Source organism: Myxocyprinus asiaticus, chromosome 11, assembly GCF_019703515.2.
Source record: "Myxocyprinus asiaticus isolate MX2 ecotype Aquarium Trade chromosome 11, UBuf_Myxa_2, whole genome shotgun sequence".
Classification (NCBI taxonomy): domain Eukaryota; kingdom Metazoa; phylum Chordata; class Actinopteri; order Cypriniformes; family Catostomidae; genus Myxocyprinus; species Myxocyprinus asiaticus.
Window position 1 is genome coordinate 22,726,340 of NC_059354.1, and position 20,422 is coordinate 22,746,761.

Consider the following 20,422-nt stretch of genomic DNA (forward strand, 5'->3'; position numbering starts at 1 on the left):
CATGTACATAAGTATTCACAGCCTTTGCTCAATACTTTGTTGAAGCACCTTTGGCAGCAATTACAGCCTCAAGTCTTTTTGAGTATGATGCTACAAGCTTGGCACACCTATTTTTGGGCAGTTTCTCCCTTTCTTCTTTGCAGGACCTCTCAAGCTCCATCAGGTTGGATGGGGAGCGTCGGTGCACAGCCATTTTCAGATCTCTCCAGAGATGTTCAATCGGGTTCAAGTCTGGGCTCTGGCTGGGCCACTCAAGGACATTCACAGAGTTGTCCCGGAGCCACTCCTTTGTTATCTTGGCTGTGTGCTTAGGGTTGTTGTCCTGTTGGAAGATGAACCTTCGCCCCAGTCTGAGGTCCAGAGCGCTCTGGAGCAGGTTTTCATCAAGGATGTCTCTGTACATTGCTGCATTCATTTTTCCCTCGATCCTGACTAGTCTCCCAGTTCCTGCCGCTGAAAAACATCCCCACAGCATGATGCTGCCACCACCATGCTTCACTGTAGGGATGGTTTTGGCGAGGTGATGAGCGGTGCCTGGTTTCCTCCAGACATGATGCTTCCCATTCAGGCCAAAGAGTTCAATCTTTGTTTCTCATGGTCTGAGAGTCCATCAGGTGCCTTTTGGCAAACTCCAGGCGGGTTGTCATGTGCCTTTTACTGAAGAGTGGCTTCCGTCTGGCCACTCTACCATACAGGCCTGATTGGTGGAGTGCTGCAGAGATGGTTGTTCTTCTGGAAGGTTCTCCTCTCTCCACAGAGAAATGCTGGAGCTCTGTCAGAGTGACCATCGGGTTCTTGGTCACCTCCCTGACTAAGGCCCTTCGCTCAGTTTGGCCAGGCAGCCAGCTCTAGGAAGAGTCCTGGTGGTTCCAAACTTCTTCCATTTACGGATGATGGAGGCCACTGTGCTCATTGGGACCTTCAGTGCTGCAGACATTTTTCTGTACCCTTCCCCAGATCTGTGCCTCGATACAATCCTGTCTCGGAGGTCTACAGACAATTCCTTGGACTTCATGGCTTGGTTTGTGCTCTGACATGCACTGTTAACTGTGGGACCTTATATAGACAGGTGTGTGCCTTTCCAAATCATGTCCAATCAGCTGAATTTACCACAGGTGGACTCCAATCAAGTTGTAGAAACATCTCAAGGATGATCAGTGGAAACAGGATGCACCTGAGCTCAATTTTGAGTGTCATGGCAAAGGCTGTGAATACTTATGTACAGGTGATTTTTTTTTTTTTCTTTTTGTTTTTTTTTTTTTTCGTTTTTTATTTTTAATAAATTTGCAAAGATTTCAAACAAACTTCTTTCACGATGTCATTATGGGGTATTGTTTGTAGAATTCTGAGGAAAATAATGAATTGAATCCATTTTGGAATAAGGCTGTAACATAACAAAATGTGGAAAAAAGTGAAGCGCTGTGAATACTTTCCGGATGCACTGTAGGTGTATCCTCATTAATAGAAAATCTGTGTTTTTTCGTGATTGGATGGATAAAGGTGTCTGGTCTATTGTACACATTATGGATGGGGAAGGGAATTTTCTCAGTTATGATGATTTTTGTGGAAAGCACAATATCATGTGTACTCAGATTGTATATGTCTTTGTTAAAAGCTATTCCTGTGGGCTTGGCTCAGTTGGTTAAAGGTGCATTGTGTTATTCACCTGTGATACCAAGGCTGAGTACTTTAATCATTTCTGTTTTCAATTTTATCGAGGACAGTTGTAATAATAAGGTATTAAGAACATTTGTAAATGCACAGACTTTCCCTTTACATGTCAGAAATAGACCTCTTGTTTCTTTCTTTCCCTCTTCTACTGAAGGCTAAAGAGGTTCAGTTTAAAATGATTAATGACATCTATCCTTAAAATGAGTTCCTCAGACATAGATTTAATATGGACTGCAATCAGTGCACCTTCTGTGAAGCAGACATAGAGTCACTGGAACATTAATTTTACTCGTGCAAATTTTCAAAAAATTTCTGGGATGACCTTCATGTTTGGTTAAGTTTGAAATATGTAATACCTGACTTTGACTTTAAATCTATAAAATATGGGGTCTTTTTTCTCAATGGTGATGTTGAATTTTTGGTTAATAATATTGTGGTTTTGGCCAATTACTTTATACATAAATCTAGATTTTTAAAGAATCCTCCCATCCTCTTGCATTTCCAGAAGGATTTGGCTTCCTCAAATCCTTAAAATGGATGCATAATATAAAAGTTCTTAAATTGCGTAAACTTTTGGAGATATACTTTAACCCCCTTGTGCAATATTCTTGTATATATTTGGCTATTTACCTCTGTTTATTATGCTTATTTTTTGTTTGTGCTGCTATTTAGATTTGATGGAATGTATTAAGTTTTACGTTTACTGTGGCTTCTTTGTATTTTCACTCAAGCAATAAAAAAACAAACAAAAAAAACAACAGCAAAAAAGAAAAAAAAAGAAAATGTAAATTAAAAACAAAATTAGCTAGCAAGCTAGCTTGAGTGAATTAAAACACAGAATATTTAGCCGAGACGAGTCGCTCGTTAAAATGAATAAGAGAAATTGGAACATTCAACCAAGAAGCTCTGAACGCCTAACAGTCAACAGATGTAGAAAGGAAGTCCCGCCTCACAGATAAAAGAGCCAGTCATCTTTTAGAAACAACTCTAGAATGCGCATGCGCATTAGCTATACAAGCCGGGAAAATTGCGTTTTTAGCATAATAAGAGGTAAAGAATAAGAATTTATGTTACCAGTATTGTTAGATTTTATTGTTGATTTGAAATATGTTCCTTGATCATAATCTTGACCAACTGTTTTTGGTATTTTGGTATTTCTCCATTCAAGTGGATAGGAGCTGCACTGTCATGACTGGAAATAGCCTCCTGAGAGCGTGCCAAAGATGGCCTACAGTGGACTGACTTGCTAGAGAGACTTTGATTAAACATGGCACAGCACTCAATAAGTGAAGTATTTTTTGGCCGCACTTACATCAAGGATTTTCATGTTATTTACACAAGTTCCCTCCGTTATATTTTCGAGTAAAGGGACCATAATTAACTATACAAATACTACACTATATGGCAAACACATGTCAAATGTGTAGACCGGAAACGGAAAACAGTCTTTAGAAATGCATTTCTGTCCACGGCCCTCTCCTCTCTGTTCGCCGCTGCAGTTGTAGGCGCTGTAACACTGTCGCTATCGTACTTTACATTCACGAACATCAAAGGCTCTGAAGCTTTCAAGTAGTGATGGGAAGTCCGATTCTTTTCCGCGAACCGGTTCTTTTGGACGGTTCGTTTCAATGAACTGGTTCAAAAAACCGATTCTCCAGTTCATTTACATCATCACGTAATGACATCACTATACATAATGCAAATACGCTGGCGTCGTAGAATAAACGCACAAACACATTTAATACAGCCATATGTAAGGGCAGATTGCTGATTATAACATATTATTTATTAAGTTATAATAATAAGGGTGTTTATTGTCATCAGTGTTTCATTCAGTAATCTTACATACATCCTACATTTAAAGTTTTGCACTTAAAGCACCCAATACTGACACTGATATACAAACGTGGATGTTCTACACGTTTAAAGCATAAAAAGTGATTAAACTAGTCTTAATTAACTCACTTATTTTTTTTTTTTTTTTTTTTACAGAAACCATGATCCAGCTCATCACAACTTCAGATATAATCTGCATGCTCAAAACGCAATAGTAAAATTTGTTTACATCTCTCGACTGAAACGTTTCAAGTCCTCAGCTGCTCACTAATCAGCAGTTCTCAGTATTATGTCCGAAAGAGGCGATTCTCAGTTCAGTGTACTGGTGACTCGCAAACTGCTGTGATCGACTCAATGTACTGCTGACGCGAGAGCTGTTGTCCTCGGATCAGTGTGCTGTTGACTCAAGAACTGCTGTCCTCGGATCCACATGCTCAATGTCCACATGCTCAATGTCAGCAGCTCATCGGTTCTCAGTAAGTCGGACACCTCCAAAAGAGGCTGTTCTCAGTTTAGTGTACTGCTGACTCAAGAACTGTTATGAGCAACTCATTGTACTGTTGACTCGAGAGCTGCTGTCCTCGGATCAGTGTACTGCTGACTCGAGAACTGCTGCGAACGACTCGTACTGTTGACTCGAGAGCTGTTGTGACCCGAGCGTTCAGTCCGATTTGTGAACTAGTTGGAGCAGTTAATTGCAAAGAAGAGTTGTCAAAAGCAGATATATCAGTTCTAGGATCATATTACTCCCGGTTATCAGCTCATTTTGATTTGGAGTGTCAGGCACATCCGAGAGACAGGTTAAGATAGAGTAACTTGTGGATCAGTGTTGACTCGACGCAAACTGTTTCAAACGATTCAGTCCGATTTGGTGAACTAGTTTAACTCGTTCATTAAAATGAACCGGTTCAAAAGAATGATTCGTTCACAAACCGGACATCACTAATTTCAAGTTCACCGTGGACTTCAGCGAGTTTGTGAGAGTCATTTAATTTAAAGACATGGAAAAGCGTGTTGCTGTAGTATTGGCAGGCTGTGGTGTATTTGATGGAAGTGAAATCTACGAGGCGTCTGCGGAGCTGGTTCATTTGAGCCGTTAGCAAGCTACTGTATGTTTAATATACTGGATGTGAACTTCAAAAATGTAATAATATTGAAATGTGAAATATTAAATAATAAAATAGCAATACAATAAACAGTTAACCTACACAGAGAAAGCATATGACTGAACAAGTTTGTTCTATTTATACCAGACTGCTTATTTAAACATATAGTACATATATGTAGTATATAAATCAGTAGCATAGCCATATTCGCTCACTCTCTCAATGTTGTTGGATGCTGTGTTAATTTGCTTAATACATGTCATACATATGTATGGCTTTCCTTGGTATAATTTATAACTGAATTGATTGGATCTGCAGCTGCATTAATAAAAAACACACAAAAACATGATGAGGTTAAAATGGTATAGTTTGGAAATTTATAGCAAAAGAAATATCAGTTTCAGCATATATTGTACCAAAACATGTTATTTCACAATCATTGTTCACTGACACTGTCTAGGACTTTCTTTAGTAACAGAATCAGCCTCCCCACAGGTCAAGATATTTGCACCCAACGTTGATCAGATGCATGTTGTAGATCACCTGAAAGGCTCTGAGGAACTAATAAAAGAGAAGTGTGCTTGTGGAAAGTGCCACATTTGCAAGGGGTGATATCCAAGACCTTTCCCAGGTCACTGTGAAGGATCTGGATGCCATCATCTTCCCAGGGTAGAACAGAACACCTCTATTATTTACGGCTGTTTTTGATAGAATGTCCATATAATCTTTAGCTCAGCATTTAATTTAATTTAGTGTGCCAGTGTTAAAAAGCATCAGGATTGACTTTCTTATATTATTTTGCCAGGTGGCTTGGGCTGCGTTCAACCACCACTATATGAAGGATAAATAACAAATGATCAGATTAGAGATCTGAATAAAAATTCTCCACTATTAAATATGTAATACAACAGGCTCATTGTATCTGCTCACAATTTATATATGTAAGGGATTTTAACTCAAGAAGGGAATTATGATTAACTTCGGGGAACATTGAAAGAATTAAAGTGTACGTCTGATCACTCGGCTACGCTGAGTTGATATGATGCAGCTATTAACGTTTTAGAATAATACTATACTCATGGCCATCGAAAATAATACCACATATGTTGAAATATGGTTCGAGCTCGGAGCGTAGACCTTTAAGAATCAATTGACGAGATTATCAAAATATACCACAGTCAAGTTATCTTCTAATACAAACAAGACTTTATTTCTAATCTACAACATAAAACTAACACATAGACAATCATGAAAAACAGGTTTGTGAGTGAACTTTAACAAAGAAAATTGAACTTTAAGGTGTCTATAGACAATACATTGAGAACCATCGATCCTTCATTTTTCATTTTTGCTTTGGTTCTTTGGCTGGGTCAGTAGAAATTTCTGGTTATTCCGTTGATGTTTTGGACCTCTGTTAAGATCGTGGATGCAGGAGTTCAGTGCTGGAATGATCAGGCGGGGCTTTGAAGCGAGGCCTCCCGTAAGGGAGATTCGTGACTCCCCATCACGTGTCACGTGTTTGCAATTGTGTCAAAGTTTCTGGATTAAGATGAGATGTCCTGATATGTGTATACACTTGAAAAGTTCATTTGAGCATCATGTATGCACAAGGTCAAAATAATGCATTCTATGATTCTAACCACAGTTAGGCATCATGTGATGCATCTTGGCATATTAAAATTAGGTTATGTGCGTCTTTTTATAGTGTGAACCTCAAGGAACATATTAATATAATAAAAAAGGCATGTCATGACCCCTTTTAGTTAAGAATATCCACCTTTTTTCTGAACACGGAAGTGTTCCACAATTGAAAAAAAAAAAAAAACGTTTTCAGTTTCCAGTGTTTTCACTCGCATTGGTGTATACTCTTAGCGTATAATGTAATTGTGGCAGCGGGGGCGTGGTCAAGCATCTCTCCGGAGAGAGAGAAAGCGGTAAGGGCGCTTACACCTGAGCTAAATTATGTCTAACACCTGTCTCTAATTTCAGTAAGCACGGGGAGAGCGGATAAATAGAGCCACACCGCAAGTAGAAAAAAGGAGAGAGAGCCTGGGCACCACAGAGCCGAACAGGAAGCAAGAGTTTTGTGATGATGAGAGTTTTATTTTGATGAAGCGGTGTGTGATTAAAGTTCAGTATTGCAAAGAGAAAAATAAATCCTTACCTGAACCAGGAAAGCTGCTTCTCCTCTTTACACTGGTGCCGAAACCCGGGATTGAAGTTTGGGTTGAAAATGGATGGAAGTCGTCCCGTAGAGTCCTCCCAGTTGGCGGAGACCCTCCAAGCCCTCGCCAGCCTACATCAGAGCCACCAACTGACACTGCTTGAGCTCCGACAAGACCAAGATCGCCGGTTTGTCGAGCTCCTGCATGCTCAAGCCGAGGACCGGCAGGCGATCCGGAGCCGCCTCAGCCAGGAGGCATCCTCAGCCGCGACCCCGGACGCTCCCACGCCATTACCCCCGCCAGCTTTACAGAAAATGGGGGCGGCGGACGACCCCGAGGCCTTCCTGGATTTGTTTGAGCGGACCACCGAGATCTAGGGTTGGCGCTCGGCCAATGGGCGGCCCGACTGATCCCACTATTGTCCGGGGAAGCCCAGCTCGCGGCTCAACAACTGCCAGCGACAAGCCTCCTGGCCTACAGAGATTTAAAGAGAGCCATCTTGCAACGGGTTGGTCGCACTCCGGAGGAAAGTCGTCAACTCTTCCGGAGCTTGAAGTTGGAGAGCTCCGACCGCCCGCTTGCCTTCGCCCAGCGGCTCCGTGACGCCTGCCGAAGATGGCTGCTAGCGGGGGACCGCAACGTCGATGGAGTTATCGACCAGGTGGTACTGGAGCAATTCACACATCGACTGCCAAAAGGGACGGCAGAGTGGGTCCGGCTTGCGGAGGACCACATGGCGGCGATCCCCAGGGCGGAAGAGCCCTCCTACATTTTTTTCTCCTCCCTCTGTTTCTTCCCCCTCCCCTCTCTCCTCTTGTTCTGCTCTCTCTCTAGGTCCCGTTCCTGCCCCACGCAGACGAGGAGGACTTCAGCCCCTGAGACCAGTTCCCCGGGTGTGGGAGGCGACACCTACCCCTATCCCAATGCCCCGCCACTCTCCCCCTCGGGGGGGGCGCCCGCCGACGCAAGTGCGGATGTAGCGCCTGTGCCGGGCTGCTGGAGGTGCGGAGACCCGAGCCACTTCCGAGATCAGTGCCCTCTGATGGAGCTGGGGACGGTGGTGCGGGTCTCTGACCTCCCACAGGCTGCCCCCGACCGGGCCGGAGCCTACCGGATACCGGTACTCACCAGGCGTTGGTGGACACAGGGTGTAATCAAACCACTATCCACCAACACCTGGTTCAACCCGAGGCATTGGTCACAACTAAAACGATGAAGGTGAAATGTGTACACGGGGATATTCACAAGTTTCCGGTGGTGACCCTGACGATTAAATTTCGGGGGAAAAACCATAGAGTGGAGGCCGCGGTTAGTTCCCGCCTCACCCATCCGCTGATTTTGGGGACTGATTGGCCTGATTTTAGAGTTTTATTAAAGGGAATTTGCGCGGATGGGTCCTGTACGAAAATAGGGAGATGTGTGATGTGCGATGTTCTGGCAGGGGAGGCGGAGCCGGGGCCGTCCTCGACGGCTCCACGTCATAATGACGAGAGAGGGGGAGAGGCTGCAGCCCCTCCCCTTCTCAGGGAATTCCCTGATGGGGATTTCCCTTTGGAGCAGTCACAAGACGAATCCCTCAAACACGCCTTTGACCAAGTGAGAGTCATCGATGGTCAACGACTCCAGCCGGACATCGCCCTCTCATACCCTTATTTTGCAATTATAAATGAGCGGTTGTATAGAGTGACACAGGACACTCGGACCAAAGAGGATACAACCCAACTCTTAATTCCAAGGAGCCTTCGGGAAATGGTATTCCAGGCGGCTCATTATAATCCCATGGCGGGTCACCTAGGAGAAAGGAAAACACTGAACCGTCTAATAGCCCGTTTCTATTGGCCGGGCATTGGCGGCGATGTCCGCAGGTGGTGTGCGGCATGCCGCAAATGCCAACTGGTTAACCCACCGGCCACCCCAAAAGCGCCATTGCGCCCTCTCCCTTTGATCGAGGTCCCCTTTGAGAGAATTGGAATGTACCTCGTCGGGCCATTAGAACGGTCAGCACGCGGACATCGCTTTGTATTGGTCCTAGTGGACTATGCAACGCGATATCCGGAAGCCGTGCCTCTTCGCAACATCTCAGCACGCAGTGTTGCGGAGGCACTCTTCAAAATAATCTCCCGTGTGGGGATTCCGAAAGAAATCCTCACCGATCAGGGCACAACATTTATGTCACGGACACTACGCGAACTGTACGAGTTGTTAAATATTAAATTGATTCGCACCAGTGTATACCATCCTCAAACAGATGGCCTGGTGGAACGATTTAATAAAACCCTCAAAAACATGATTCGTAAGTTCGTACACGACGATGCTAGAAATTGGGATAAATGGCTCGACCCCCTGTTATTTGCAATACGAGAGGTCCCGCAAGCCTCCACTGGCTTCTCTCCATTCGAACTGCTGTATGGGCGACGCCCATGCGGCGTGCTTGATGTATTGCGAGAAGCCTGGGAGGAGGGACCTTCAAACAGTAAAAATGAAATTCAGTACTTTCTTGATCTTAGAGCAAAACTCCACATATTGGGACAGCTAACACAGGAGAATTTGCTCCAAGCACAAGAACGACAGCGCCGACTGTATGACAGGGGAACTCAGCTAAGGGAATTTGCACCGGGAGATAAAGTGCTTGTATTGCTTCCCACATCGAGCTCTAAATTACTCGCCAAGTGGCAAGGACCCTTTGAGGTCACACGACAAGTGGGAGATCTCGATTATGAGGTTAAACGAACCGATAGAGGGGACGCACGTCAAATATACCACCTCAATCTCCTGAAATTGTGGAGGGAGGCGGTTCCCGTGACGTTGGCTACGGTAGTTCCCGAGAAGGCGGAGCTCGGACCGGAGGTAAGTTCAAAACATAAACAGTTCACCCCAGTTATTTGCGGAGACCACCTCCCGCCGAGCCAATTCGCAGAGGTTGCTAGGTTGCAACAGGAGTTTGCAGATGTGTTCTCCCCTCTACCGGGACGTACAAACCTCATCCATCACCACATCGAGACCGAGCCGGGGGTCGTGGTACGTAGCCGCCCCTATCGATTACCCGAACACAAGAAAAAAATAGTTCGGGAAGAATTAGATGCAATGCTTGATATGGGGGTAATAGAAGAATCCCACAGTGATTGGTCCAGCCCAGTTGTTCTAGTGCCTAAGAGCGACGGGTCTGTACGATTCTATGTGGATTATAGAAAAGTCAACGCGGTGTCTAAATTTGATGCATATCCAGTGCCTCGCGTTGATGAGTTGCTCGATCGGTTGGGCACTGCTCGTTTTTATTCGACATTAGATTTGATGAAGGGTTATTGGCAGATCCCCTTTACACCAATTTCCCGTGAGAAAACTGCCTTCTCCACACCGTTTGGATTACACCAATTTGTGACACTTCCGTTCGGTTTGTTTGGAGCCCCGGCTACGTTTCAGCGTTTCATGGACCGAATCCTCAGACCGCATTCATCTTACGCCGCTGCCTATTTAGATGACATCATCATTTATAGCAATGACTGGCAGCGGCATATGCAACATCTGAGGGCGGTTCTGAGATCGCTGCGCCAAGCGGGACTCACAGCGAACCCGAAGAAGTGCGCGATTGGACGGGTGGAGGTACGGTATCTGGTGTTCCACTTAGGCCACGGGCAGGTGCGTCCCCAAATTGACAAGACAGCGGCGATTGCGACTTGCCCGAGACCCAAGACCAAAAAGGGGGTGAGACAGTTCCTGGGGCTGGCTGGCTATTATAGAAGGTTCATACCTAATTATTCAGACGTCACGCAAGTTAAAGCTGCACTTTGCGGGGGGCCACTTTTACATTCACCTGACTTATCTCTCCCTTTTGTTTTACAGACAGATGCTTCAGACAGGGGGCTGGGGGCCGTACTCTCGCAGGTGGTGGAGGGGGAGGAGCTGTACATTAGCTGTAAGCTCTCGTTAAGGGAAACTAAGTACAGCACCGTGGAAAAGGAGTGTTTCGCCATCAAGTGGGCGGTCCTCACTCTCCGATACTACCTGCTGGGGCGGGCCTTCACCCTCTGCTCGGATCACACCCCACTCCAGTGGCTCCACCGCATGAAAGATACTAATGCCCGGATCACCCGTTGATATCTGGCTCTTCAGCCGTTTAAGTTCAAGGTGGTCCACAGACCGGGGGCGCAGATGGCTGTCGCCGACTTCCTTTCCAGGAATGTGTTTTATAGGGGCCTTCAGTCCCAGCAGTCGGGGGGCTTTTTACCCCAAATGCTATCCTTTCACTTATTGGACAGTTATTGAATTTTTGTTTTATATAAGCACCTTGAACAAAATTTAAAATGACAAATGTGATAATTTCAAGGATATTCATTATCTACATACATTTACAACATTTAAAAGAATATTAAATATTAGATCAAATTGCCTCAAAATCAACCTTTAGACACCATACACAATGATCTCATGGAAGAGGAAAATTTTGCAGTTCATAATGTCAAACATGTATTTAGGAAAGTACTATGGTAGTTTTTGATGCTATTTAGTGTTTTGGGGGAAAATAAAATTAAAGGAGCCTTTTACCCCATGGAGCTTTTAGCCCCGTAGCACCCTACATATTTACATTTTTAAAAAAAATCCATCAAAACAAAGATCTTTCAGGCATTACAATATAATTCAAGCCTGAACTTAGTAACACTCATCTCTGTGCAGCATTTCCTTATTAAAGTTAATATATGACCAAAGTATTGAGCAGTCTGGGTTTTTGTCCAGACTGTCTACAGTATAAATAATACCCTCCGCAACATCTGGCATTAGCACAGTTGATGCATTCGCCTTGAACTTCTGCACCAGATCTTCATGACTGAGTGGATTCGTCCAGTGACCGTAAAAAGTGTTGCATCATGCAGTGAATGTTTCCCCCTGCGTTGTTTCCATGATAATTTCACAATACATCTTTTCAAAGTTCGAGTGATTGTCTTGTGGATTTTCCAAATGTACTTTGAGAAGCATCTCCTTAAGGGTGCTCCTGTTCATCTGGCTTTTGCTGAAAGATTCAACGGTGACTTCACCATCAAGCAGTGTCTTGCAGCAGTTGAACTGGAAAGAGTGTCTGGCCTGGTGCTCAGTAACTGGAAGAGGACAGTCTATATATCTGGATAAGGGCACTCTCTTATATATATATATATATATATATATATATATATATATATATATATATATATATATATTTTATACTGTATATACAAGGGCATCATTTCACTTTTTGAAATAGCTTTCATCAGGAAAGTGTCTAATGTGGAAGAAATATCTCTAGTTCTTGAGCAGGAGTTTCCATTTCGTATTTGTGTATTATAATAAGTGTCAATTCAGCACTGGAGTTTGTTATAATGAGTACTTGTTGGAGCTGTTATCAAAGACGTTGATTGACAGTTGGCAATGTTCTCGTGCACCAATTTGCATGCTAAATTACCTGCCCCACTGTAAAGCAGTTCGCGCTCCATTCCAGTTAAATTGCAAAATTGTCAAAATGCAAACAGAAGTGTCCCCACCAAGGGCAGACTGTGTGTAAGCCTCCCCTGGGCATGGGCATTGGGCTGGGACACGGGAATAGGGCTACAAACAGCGGTGGTGGAGTGCGACTGGCGGCGAAGTGCACGTGAACGTAACATCTTACCTAAGGAAAACCTGAAATAAATTTTTGAAATAATAGCATACAATCAGTATAGTGAAGTATTAGATCATTTGAGACTGTTTTCTGATTCTTTATGCTAGAGATTTTCTCCTTCTACAATATTGTCAGTGCTTTATCTTCCTGTGTTATTTATTTCTCGTCATATTTTTGTCAACAGTATCCAATGTTTTAAGTAGTAATATCTTATTATCCTCATGATGTGCATATTTCCATGTTGTTGTTAACAGAATAATAATAATAAAACACCTCATACATATTTGTTAGTAATTCATTGACAGAACTTGTACTCAGTGTGGTTGGAAACATACTAACCCCACACAGACGATTAAAAACACCTGACAATTGTAAAGCTTTTATTCAAGGTTGGGCTGAACCATTTAATTATTTTCCAGCTGTTTACTGATATTTAGTCATGTTTAATATTCAAATATAGCTGTAATAAACAACACACTCTCACAGTGAAATCGTCAGGATTCGTACGACTTTTCTAAATTTGGCTAATTCATATGATATCGTGCGACCGCACTCGTTTGAATCCCTACGACTTTCACTACAGCCAATGATATCTCTCGAAATCATTTCCATCTAATACGTGACAGTTACTTGCTTCTGTCACACACAACAGCTTCCTATCATGTTTACACACTCTACTGATTGGTTAAGTTTAGAAAAGGGGTTTGGGTAAGGGCATAATATTAATAAGCATGTCCTTAATGCCTCGTGCGCGAAATTCGCACTTCTGCATTAGACATCCAGGTTGCATGTGATAAAGTCGTACGAGTTTATGCGAACAACATCATGCCAGACCAAACGAAATAGCCAACTCGTAAATTATGTACGATTTTTCATGAGATGGGTTGATATTAAAAGAATATTTTTATCAGTTGATGTTACATGATGTAAAAGAGGCTTGGTTCAATAAAAACCAATACAAACTATTTTAAAAGTTTTTTTTTTTTTTTTTATGTTATTATTGGTGTCATATAATATGATATTTTACAAAGGGTTTAATTTTTATAATTAATGATGCACTTTTTAAAGGATTGAATAACAATTATCATACAATTTGTGCACACTTCAATCCTACACTTTTTTTACTCTGCGTGTATATGCATGGAGAATGTCATTTTTTGAAATAATCATACACTTTTTTGGTTGAAATTAGTTGATCAGACACATTCTTTGAAAGTGTGAAGAAGACTCTGGGCTCTATTTTTGGGACTGTGTGAGGCACAGCTCAACTCACAACAACTTAATTCTGAAAATATAGTGGAAAATTATGTCCCGGCCTGACAATCTCTTTTGGAGCCATTTTATGAAACAAAAATGTATGAGATTTGTGTTAAACTTTATAGAGGCCATTGTTTATTTTTCAGTTATTATGCTTATTTTTACAATTGCAGGTGAAAGAAGTTGAAGAGTTTAAAATGTTTGGATTTGGGTAGTTAAAGGTGCAATATGTAACAACTTTTCTTTTTTTTCAATGTGTGAACGGCTTGAAACGCAACTTAAAACATTAGCCCTTCCCAGAGTTCCTAGGTTGCCTATTAAATCCTGTAGACTGATTTTCATGTGAAGGGAGTGGGTTGCTTTTGCCGGGAAAATCCAAAGGATGTGACGTTTATGCGTACTTCCGAGAACCTTGCCTCAGTGCTTCTCTTCCGCTATTCAACAGCGACAACAAACTGCAACACTAGGTAACGTTATCTTAGAGATGGAATCCAGCAAACGTCCAGCTCCCAGCACAACATCGACTCCTACACAAACTCTGAGTAAGTCAAAATAAAATAAATAAAATGTATCTACTATATCCAGTCTGGCTAAGCGGGAACATGATCGTGGTCGAGCGAAAACTAGAGTGAACATCGGCAGGGCATTTGATTCCTGGAGGGAACTTTGTTCGGTTTTGGGGATCAAAACCAACCCTGAATTGGCATTCTTCTTATTGGACAGGTAAGCTTACATAACTGCAAAGCATGTGAAATATAGTGCCATAAGGATTGATCTGTGTAATTTTAGCTAACTTGATCTTGCCTGCTAATGCTGACGAATTGCAAGCTACCTTGCTTCCTAACTTTCAAATAATTTCAACGATCTTCTCTTTACACTAAAAGTCAGGTATGCTGATGCAAAGTAACTGTCATAAACAATGGTAATCTGTAATTATTTAGCAAGGTAAACTACAATAACACATGAAATGAATGCTAGACAATGTTCAAGATGATGCAAAAAGACCCATTCATTAGTGTAACGTAACTTGGTTGTACAGAAAATATATACATTCTATTATTATAAAACAATAGCGCATCGATATATAAAAATGACAGTTGAGATGGAATCACATCAATACTGAATTGTGTCAACATATTTATAATGTACAGTCTATTTTATAAACAGCTACTGTCATCATCCACCAAATTTAGCTAACAGCTATTGATAAAGCTGGCTAGCTTTCTAACGCCGACATAGGCTATCGTATAAATGCAGTCACGGTATCATGCAAAGAAAAGTGATTACTTCAAACTACAGTCTCGCATAGTCAGACCTATATCCACACTTTGTTTTAGCCCTGTTCCAATACTGGAGAGTCGAATATAATATACAGTCTCAAAGTTTGTAGTAAAACAATCATAACTGTGTAATTTTAATTATGCTACCTCATCTGTCAGCATGATGTCGGTGAATCATGTTCAGTGTCTTTGTACGTTACGTCATTGTTTTGGTCGATGCTCACTCGCTCGAGTCCCTATGGATTGTGTGCACGAGCAACAGGTAGCTGGCTGCAGTTCACTTAACAGCCACAGGTGTCATTAATAACAAGGGTTTCTGAATCTTATAGACTGCACCTTTAATAATATAGGATTTTTTATTTTTTTCATTATTGTGATTATATTTTCGTTTTGTTTGAAGTATAATTATAATTTAGAAATATTTTTGCTTTAAGTTTTTATCTGAATTTTATTTTTAAAGCAAAATTGACCGGTAGAAGTTAAATGTGTTGCAAGCAAACAACTGATCAGTGCTGGGTTTCCCGAAAACGTTTTAACTTAAGTTTTTATGGTCATCTTAACTAACGTCGGCTGGGTTTCCTGAACCTCAAAGTTGAAGGTTAGTAGCACATAAGCAGTACTTAATCTCTAAATCGCGTGTCCCAAAAGCATTATCTAAGTAGTTCGTAAAAAAGTTCATAAATTAACGAGAGCTTTGAACCTATGCTAAGTCCATTAAGTGCAACTTAAGTGTATCTTTCTGGCATCTTTCACAGTTGATCAAAGACATTGGGAAATTTAATAAACTGTATTAATATATTTTGATCATTGGAAATAAAATAAGTGTTGAAAAATCACTATGAAATCAATAGGCAGTCTCTGCAGTCTGAGCATGACAAAAACAGATTATTTAAGAAGACATGTGAGTAATGTGACCTTGCAGTTTAAAACTTAAATAAATATGCCTGAATAAACAATTAAAATATGGTTAAAAATGGAGATTAGAGTAAGTGTGTGCAATGAGAGATTCTCTCTCTCTTTAACTCCTCCTCTTCTTCCTTCTTCCAATGGATGTTTCAAATCGGCTTGCCTATAGTCTTTTTACAAGGCAGTAACAAATTGCATGCTGCATAATATGGCAGTAAGGCTACAAGTACACAGTGCCTTGAACTCTAACCAGATGATCTGTTACTATATAGATAGGTCTATGAGTAGTTTAATACTGATACCCATCATTTTAATCCTGTTTTGGGAGCATTTGTTCAGTTTCCAGACTAGTAACAAAACTTTAGGCTACTTGAGAGCCCCTTATGATTCACATTGCGTACATTCACGTTACGTGGATTTATTGGGTCACTTTCATTAATTTCTATAATTTAGCATCATTAGCCTACATCTGAAACTCTTGCTAAAACCATCATTTTTTCTTTTATTAAAATTCTGTAATAGTCAATACATTTCGGCGCCTCTACAAGGTTACAAACAAATTCCATGAATGTTAGTATTTCCATATTTTCATGTTGAGAAGGCAGACTCCAGGACATAGATTGGTCAAAGTGATCAGCACCAATTTGGACAGGACAGCTCCCCTAACAAAGAACTGAATTACTGGCATTTGTTTGTTTAAATAACAACAAACAATGGATCCATGTATTTATTCACTGACTGACAAAATCTACTGACAGTGTTATATGTACAGTTCAAATTATCAAATAAATAATGTAAATTTTGTATTAAAATGCTTGAATTGGTCATAAAACCTAATTAATATTCATGAGTTTCACCATTTCGTGACAGACAGTTCTGTGGATGGAAACACCTTGTTGATGAGAGAGGTCAACAGAGAATGGCCAGACTAGTTCGAACTGACAAATTCTATGGTAACTCAGATAACCGCTCTGTACAATTATGGTGAGAAGAATAGCATCTCAGAATGCTATTCTGAGATGCGAGTTGGCGCTGTTTTGGTGGCACGAGGGGGACCTACACAATATTAGGCAGGTGGTTTTAATGTTTTGGCTGATCGGTGTATATATTCATACTGTATGTATTAATATTTGATGTACATTATCTACTGATCTGTAAAAGCAAAATTAAATAATTATTTACTAATAAAAGCTATTATGAAGATTTACTGTAATTCAAGTTGTTTTCATTATTGTGCTTTTTTTTTTTTCTGACAAGTCTTCACTACCACTTACAAATGACATTTCTCGCTGAACTTATTGTTTCTAATATTTCTTTGTAAGTTCTTCAGGCCCAGTGACTCACACTGAAAATGATTACTAGCAATTTGAAAGCCACAGCCACATAATCAGTGAGTGACCATGTACAATTTCTCTATATACTGTGTTCTGAAATTACTTGGAAAAAAAAAAAAAGAAAAGAAAAGAAAAAACAAATGGAAATAAAATATGCTTTCATTGATCAACAAGTGAGTCATTTTGGAGCCTTAGATTACTGTCAGGACTATTTTATTTGGTTTTCTGTATTATATATATAATTTCCTTTAAATAGCATATGATTTTAGACTCTTGAAAGATATTCTTGCCTTTTGGGAATGTTGTATGCCTCTTTGGAAAATCTGAGGAACCTCCCCTGAACCTCTGTTCCCAAACTGAAAGCCAGCAAGAGCTCCAGGCCAGAGGGTTTAACAGGCATCGTTTCAGCCAATGCAAGGAGTGCTGGCAAAATGGCACTGGAGGTGTGAGTGGCTGGATGCCAGGTGTCATCAAAGTCCATAGAGTGCACCTGATATATCAACACATTTCACAGTTTTTAAACCCATTAGTAAGAATCCTCTACTGCCAATACATCTGAGCTAAAACATACAATCTCTAGTAGGAACAATATGGTTTTCTGTAAAGCTGCTTTGAAATGACATGTGTTGTGAAAAGCACAATACAAATAAAAATGACTTGACTTGACCTGTTGATCACTAGAGATGTACCACTTTCTGATTAACAATGTGATTACATTTTTTTTTATTTTTTATTATTATTATTTTTTTTTTACAAATGTACAAACCAGGTGACTGTTTTGTGTGTGTGTTTGTTTGTTTGTTTGTATGAATAGTGCTTTTCACAATGCTGCTTTACAGAAAATTATGCTGTACTGTCTTAAAGTTAATGTTAATGTTTGTGCAGTTTAAAAATTATTGTCTTTAGACTCCCAGTGAGCAAGCCAAATGTGACTGTGGCAAAGAACACAAAACTGCATAAGATGTTAGTAAATAAAGAAAGTCATTGTTGTTCCCTTTGTTGAAGTTGGATTCTGTTCAATCCATGTGATTTTTCCTTGTGCATGTTAATTTGCATAGCTGAAGTGCGGCTTTATTTATATTTTATTTTTTATATATATATATATATATATATATATATATACTGTATATTTTAAGTGAATCCAACCCATCATTTTTTTTATTTATTTTTTTCCAGTGGCTCAGTTGGGGTAGCTTTGCTTAAAGAAAAAATCCAATTCAATCACATATACATTTTTGTTCTTGGCAGATACATTCATTCTAAAATACAACTAACATGAAACTATAGTTTACTAAGACAAGCTGAAGAAGTGAGAAAATAATAAATGGTAAGTAATGTGGTCAGGAAAGAAAGTTTTTTTTTAAATTATTATTTCAAAAGTGTTTTTAAAAGTAAACACTGAACCATATATTTACAAAAAAATACCTCAGACATACAGTGTATATAAAAGTGGCCATTTAAAATGACCTACCGCAACTCCATTAACAAAGGCAGCATACTGAGGTGGAAGAGATGATCCTGGTCTTCCCCAGACTTTGCTCTTTTTCATTGCTTGCTGCCTCTAAATTATAAATCATCAAAGAAATATGCAAAAAAAAAAAAAATTTTGAGTCATTGTGAGTCAATATTTGCTCATTTACAAAGCCTAATAATGATAGTTGCACAATTACTGGTACAATAACAATAATTTGTTGTTTTTTAAACAATTATTATGCTTTTCATTTGTAATTTACCTTAATATGTCATATGTGATGAAAAATTAAATGGCCATAGAATAAAATACAATAATATTAAATATAAGATGCAATATATATATATATATATATATATATATATATATATATATATATATATTTTTTTTTTTTTTTTTTTTTTTGCTACTGACAATTGCCAGATCACACATACGTTGCACTACAAATTATCTGTCACTCGGATGAACTTGGCGGATTTTTATCATGTTTGTTTCTATATCCCTGATAAGTGCTATTTGAAATCGTCTCGATATAGCCAATATTAACATTTTCAGTAATTACAACTGACAATTCGTAGCAAGTGCAGGTGTGGTGAAACAGGTGTTACATTTTACTGCTGTTCTATTGAGTTGGGTAATGTTACTTTTAAAAGTAATGTTACATTGTTTTGTTATTGGTAACAAAACATATTGTTATATCATTACTTTTTATGAAAAATAGTACGTTTTTGTGTCATTTTCCATTAAAACAGCTTTTTCTCAAGATCACACAGAAAGTATGGTGGCTGTAAAATGCACGTCATTATGAAAACAAAGTCAAATCCCAAACATTTTTAGCAATTTAGAAATCCAAGAAGCTCAGCCAGAAGTCTGAAAAAGAGGACTGGTTTGGGAAAAAGAACATATGACCACCCTATTACTGTATATGTGGTTGTTGTTTGTGTGTTAGATTTTAAGCCAAACCAAAGAAATGCCATCTACATAAATATCTACCACACACCAAACATTAATTTTCAGTTATCAATTTATTTATTCTATTCACCATAACATATACAAATTTTCTTGTTTGAAATACAAACATATTTTCTAACTATATTTCTAACAGGAATATGATGACTACCATGCATGTGAGCTGTTTTGCATGTGACAGAATGCTGTTTCTTTTTATTTGCAAACTGCTAGGATTTTCTGGCATTTTTACTCGGGCAGGCCAGCCGTCAGTTTGGGTGGATCAGTGCCACCCGGGCCCTTATGTGGCCTCACCCCTGGTTTAGACTAATTTTGCATGCACTGAATAGGATTAAGAAACCTGTAGAATGATAGAAACTTACTTGGCTGTACTGGAGCACAGTGTTAAAGACTGGGGTGCTGGTTCCAAGTAATCCCACTCCGAGTGTGTCCAGTATCATTCTCTTACTCCTTCTAATCACCTCATCCATCAGATGAGCTGTGATCAAACAGGACACTGCCGCGCCAAAACTTACAGTAACTTTCAGCAACATTAAATAACATTTAACACACATTTTACATAGGGCATTGAGAGCATGAATAACGTTTGGAATACAAAATCTTAATTCTATTAAAAGAAGTAAATAAATAAATAAAAATAAAAGAACTATATTTAAAATAATTTCAATCTAACATTGCATGATTTAAGTGACTAGTAGTCAGTGTGTAGTCATTACCTTTCTGAACATCGCGTGAGGTCTGGATCCTGCTGTGAGTTTAGGATGTCAACTTTTTGCGCATTCTATACGAATGTGCCTGAGC

At 40.0% G+C, this 20,422-nt stretch overlaps 1 pseudogene; it reads right to left on the bottom strand.

Annotated features, from left to right (window-relative positions):
- Positions 1 to 11,425: 11,425 nt before the first annotated feature.
- Positions 11,426 to 20,154, bottom strand: LOC127447799 (cis-aconitate decarboxylase-like; annotated as a pseudogene).
- Between the last annotated feature and the right edge of the window lie 268 nt (positions 20,155 to 20,422).